This window comes from Sparus aurata, chromosome 7 (assembly GCF_900880675.1).
Source record: "Sparus aurata chromosome 7, fSpaAur1.1, whole genome shotgun sequence".
NCBI lineage: Eukaryota > Metazoa > Chordata > Actinopteri > Spariformes > Sparidae > Sparus > Sparus aurata.
The window spans coordinates 28,075,697-28,081,696 of record NC_044193.1 but is presented as its reverse complement, the minus strand read 5'-3'; positions in this window follow the sequence as shown (position 1 = coordinate 28,081,696).

The following is a 6,000-nucleotide window of genomic DNA, read 5'->3' as shown; positions in this document are numbered from 1 at the left end:
TTAACACCATCATCGCCTGTCTAAGAACTGCCTGTGAATCACATCTCCTCTGTGAAGCAGTTTACACCCTGACAGATATGAGTGGAAGGTGCAACACGACAACTTAACCATGAAAGCGTTTCCACTTTGGATCCTATGGCTTGTCGTCCTCTCAAAGGTCAGCGCTGTAAAGACTGGTGATGGGTACATCCAGCACATCCGACTCACTCACTGGAGTCAGTGCATTAAAAAGATATATGTACTAAAGATAAGCTCACCAGATTGTGACTGATCGTTGCATTTCAGTTCGTTCAGTCAAGTAATTCGTTTGCAGATGAGACACCACCGGTTAAGACAGCTTGTCATTAGTCAACATTGCAAATGTCAAAGTTTGCACGGAGGTTAAAACAACATCTTCCAAATCACGTTGATGGTACAGTGTCTTGTAACAGGGTGTCTCTATCATTTGTCTCGGCACTATGTAGAGCGCACAATATTGTTTTAACATAATGAGTTTTGTTTGTCGTTAGCACCCACATTACGCCTGATAGTCACAGACCTGAGATTTGTATTTACAACAGTGGTCGCTAAATCACACAAGAGGCTGTTTTTTGCATAACGTTGTTTTAAATGAGCTGCGCCTGATAAAATGGCAACTGAGTGTACATCTAAATAAGCAAGATAATGTTCTACCAGTCAGTCTGTGTTATAGAAAATAAGAGCTTCAAACAGGATGGCTCAGTAGAGCGTATACCTCCACCAAAGCCCAGCAGTGCCCTTTAATTCAATCGAGCCTGATCCAATATCAAACGCGAAAGCCCTGTGTCACTCTAAATTCTAAACCATTAATAACGGCTTAGCCATAATTTAAGCTAACCAGATCTAGGCCTACCAGCTCTGCATCAAATTGCGCTCACTCACAGATAAAAAGCCACATACATCACCTGATTGTTTTCTTCAACATCCATGCATTGTTCCCCGGAGAAATTAACAAAAATGTCCTCCGATCTCGCAGTGTTAAAGCAAGCGAGGAAAGGCCCGGATCTGTCCCTTTATCCCGATCCACACCAAAACTTTATGGGGTCTATTCTGGGCCGAGACCAGTCCTCCATCCATCCATTTATAATTTATATTTATATTGAATAAATTAGCTTTTTACTAGGTTTATATGTTCACTTCAAAGTCAGTGTTCAGTACTGGTCTGATTTCTATGCTAGTTTCAGAGACCAAGTCATTTTTTGCTCACAACGTTGAATGATTTTGGGTAAGTGTGTGTGTGTGTGTGTGTGTGTGTGCGTGTTGCTTGTGGATGTGTTCACAAACTCCAGCGCACTCACACATCCCCACTGTGTGTTTGCATCCGCGCGCGTGTTTGGCAGGTACCGGCGGTTTAGCATTTAACACCTGCATGCCGGCGTCACCTCACCGCTGCTCTCTGCCTCCGCAAGACGCCACTTTCTTCAACAGGCTGAAAATGGAGTTGGCTCCAGCTGAGTCCCCCCGCGAGAGTACACACCACGGGTCTGCGGGGAGTACATTTCAACACTCCACATGAATAATAGCGGCACTTTGTATTGAGGGAAATGTTTTTTCTACCCTTGCCCCTCTCTAGCTCGCCCCTCCGCGGCTCTCCGGAGACCTCGGCAGCTCACCGCGGGGGGAGCGTTTCTTTAAAGTAAAGACGCTGACCTCACCAAATAGAGGTGGACCGCGGCCAAGACTGCTGCTCGCTATCTGTGTATCACCATACGGGAGCGATGCGTTTATGCCACAAATAGCTCGAGAGGCGGACTAAATGGGTTCACACGCTTCCTCTGGTTTTTTTCATCATCCCCTCTTTTTATTCCAGACATTTTGCTGGAGAGAGCGGAGGAAATTGGAGAAGAAAGTTTGATGACACATGCTCAAACTTTCTTACCCTAACGTAAACACCCGATGATGAAAAACACTTGGGTTGCGCTTGAAATGTATAAAAAAGGCCATCTACAGAGTGTGAAACTGAATAGCTCTGGTAAATATCTGCCTGATACCGGAGCTGCCGCTCAACGGGAAAACAACATTACCAAGGTTCCCAAAGCGTAAAATGACATAAACAGTTCACAAATATGCATACAGTTTGGCTGCTTAGGTTTTTGATATGAGCTTTGAAGTTATGGAAGGTGTTTTAATAACCACATTCTGTCCTTTGTCAGTTTTCTTTTCATCAAACCATGCGCTCTTCTTTCACATCGCAAACATTGACGCACTTCCATCACAGTTCACACGTAAGGACCTTAAAGTTCTCCTCCACGGCCTCAACGGGTGAATCTGTACATGCCGGGAAGTCTGTGAGAAACATTCCTGACTCTCTGACACGAGAATAGTAATAATAAGGTTGTTTCAAGCGACAGAATGCGCACAAAAAAAAAATGACATTGTGATGCTAAGATAAGATAAGAACAGCCTTTATTGACCGTCGAAGAGGAGAATTCGATTGTCGCAGCAGCACGAGAACAGGAATGAGTACTGAGAAATGGAGAGGTTCAAACCAAAGAAGAGAGGGGTGTGAAAGTGAAGAACAGCACTAAAACAGGAACTACACGAGAGCAAATAGCAAGCCGAAAGTGACAGTGGTGTGATGTAATTATATCAGCAAACTCGAGTGTAGTCGAGGAGATGTAAACAGTGCACACCTGAAAAATATTCCTATGGCATGACAGACATTGGACAATTTTTTGGGGGCTGCCTGACTCGTCTGTGTTTATTGTGTTTTTCTTACCCTATTGCAGCAGTCAGGATCAAGTGCGATACATAACTAAGAATGTTTCAGTCCGGCTCATTTGAAGCACAAATTTTATTTTCTATTTGCCAGAGAATGGATGAATTTATCAGACAGTCAAAATTCCCGGTAGTTTACTTTTGTTTTTCTCTAATTAGAAAATATGTACTTAGATGTTTTAGGACTTCCATCTGAAATGTAGCCTCATCTGACAAGCAAGTTACAGCCCTTTTTTTTAATATTATCCTCAGTGTTTTCCATTGGAAAATCGTTGTAATCCTGCATTTCATTTTCTGACCATGTAGATGTGTCGAAGGAAAAGTTCAGAGAGAGCACCCGTTGGCCTGCCATTGCAGAAGGCGATGGTGTGATCAGGTTGACTTTAGAGCCCCTGAACACCCAAACAAGACTCGTGTGGCACCACTGAAAAGCTGAGAAACTCAACTTCACATGAGTTACATAAGAAGGTGGACAGGAAAAGCTGCTGAGCTCTTTAATAACATTATCCAAAATATTTCCAACAGTGGGTTCATTTTAGTGAAGTAACGATGTCGGCGATACACATGACGTGAACGTAACTACAAAACATCGCCGTCATCGTCCAGGAACATTTCTGTGCGGGAGATTTACATCAGCAGTGGTGAGACAATGATCCCACTTTACTTACATCTTTATCACAATTTCTTAAACAATCTTTAATTTGAATATTACTTGATAGGGATGATGCAGTTTTCATGGTACCAGAGAATGCAACGGATGTGCTGCAGACAGTTTATAGCTATAGCTCATTTTCAACTTTTAAAAATATTTTTGATTTAAATTTTCAGCTGTTGTCCACTTTTACAATGGACACCATGCTTATTTATTTATATTTTTTATCACATATAATATAGTATTGGTTAAATATAATATATTATTTGGTAAGTAAATACCAAATACCATACGGAGCAGTTTTGGGGGTTCGGTATCTTAGCCAAGGACACTTCCACATGAAGACGAGGGGAATTGATCCAGCGACCTTCCAATAACAAAACACTGGCTCTACCCCTGAGCCACAGCTGCCGGTTTGGAGTTTAAACTCGGCAAGTTGAACTGTGGAGTCTGAACCCTTCGGAACAGGAGGACGCAGTGACATCAGCACTGTTCCTGCTGACAATACCAGTTCACCTGGACTCCGGTGATTACAGTTCAACGTAACTCTCCACAACAAGTGTGTGACAGCAAAATCTCAGCTCTGTGCCCCACTGAGACAACAGTTCTCAGCTGTGTCAACAGAGAGATGCCGTCAACACCTACATCTGTCATCTTCACACTAATAACCCCCGTTTGCATTTTTCATTTATGTAAAGTTAAAGTGCGGTGAGATCTGCCAGCGCCAAAAATACACAGAGACAGCATGATCGGACAGTTTATAATGGCAGACTTTCCAATGAAGCAAAACTTAAAATCTCATGATTTAAATTAGTGACATGGCACTATGTGTCTTATAGTGTTATTAAAGTAAAAATCAGTTGGTCGTCTAAAACATTAGAATTTATCCTCTGCGCACCGTAAATATCCATAACAAGTTTAATGGAAATCTGGCCACTCCTTGTTGTGATCGCTTTTCATGGACCACGGATTCGGTCAAGGGGAAACTGTGACCAGTCAGTGGTGCAAAACAACAGGTCGGCAGGTCACCACAAACATTAAGAATCATTCTCCAGGGAACATAAATATCCTGAATAGTGTCAAGAATCCTTGCCGCGGACCAGTCGTCTGGAAATGTTAGACGGACGTTGACCGACCAACCAGCTGACACGCAACGCCATCTTTTGGCCCAGAGGAGCAAAAGTGATTTTTATTTTATTAAATTCATGAAAGAAATTAATTAACAGTGCATGTGAAGTTGTTGTTTTTTGTCAGCCACTTTGGTCAGAGACTTTGGTTAAATTGTAATCGTGGTTCTCTGAGTGAAGAGACCATCTCTCCAGCATTTAGGCATGGCCCCACTCCCACCATCAGTAATGCGACATCAGAACAGGTGTTCTGTGAGCACACCATCCGAGTGCCCTGACCTCTCGGGATGGGAGGAATTCACACAGGAATCCTGATTCTTTTCTGCAATAACTCTCAATCGATTCACAGATTCTGATATCATTATTTGAACAAAGAGAACAAGACAGAACTCAACCATGTGAGCGCAGTGCAGCACTAAGATGTTGTTTCTTCAAGGAAAGAGGTCTTTGGATTACAGAGTTAAATAGTTTGCTTTGTTAGACGAAAAAGAAGTATTTTGTTAAAAACTCTGCCATCACCGGGAGACTAACGTTAGTGGATTGGCGCGTCAAACTCCTGCATCAACAAACAAGCTGACCTCATTTTTTTTTTCTCTCTCTCTTTTTTTCTTTTACTTGTGTGATTTTCATTTTAAACATCTTTTGTGAGCATTGCCGACGCGAGCCCGGACAAAAATAATTTCACTGCCAACGACTGCTTCACTGTAATTGTTGTAAATATGACGAATAAAGACTTCAGCACAAGAAAATGTCGGTACGTAGTCTCTTTTATTCATATATAGATTTCCAAATTGATGCTTATTAATCCAAACTCATCTTTATGTTTAAAAGTGGAACACTTTCAGACACTTCTCTTTGTTTTTCTGTTCTGTGGTCAGATATTCAGTTCAATCAAGGCCAATTAGATGAACTTGCATTTATGTTTTTCCTATTATTTGATGGACTAAGGATAAGAATGAATACCACACAGTAAACTGGAGTAAGAGCCGGAAACTATTCTATGTACTGTGTTGCTCTGCTTGTGTCTTTGATATCTACCAAAGCTTTGTGTGACCTCAAGCAGCCATTTTCTTTAGTCTGTGGCCCAACAGGTAAATTATGTCTTCAACCTAACCTTAGTGAAAAAGTGGTTATTAATGAGATAGGACAGCATTAAATATGCATTGTAGATGAATTAGATGAATTCACTTAAATACGTAAACAACTAAATCCTACATAGCGTGTGATGCAGGGTTTTCTACAACAAAAATATTGAGATTCAGTCAATATTCCAAGTGTTCCTTCCCATACTGACTAGAGCATAGTTCCCTGAGCATAATATGTAACAGAAGAGATAGTCTTGATGTGATAAGGGACGTAAACACGTTAAATGCAACTTTTTCATAATTCATCAGAACATGTTTGACTGTAAGGCAACAGTGCTTGCACACTGAATCTTTTGTTCACTTTTAAATGACTTGATTGGTTTGACTTTTTTTTTCTATA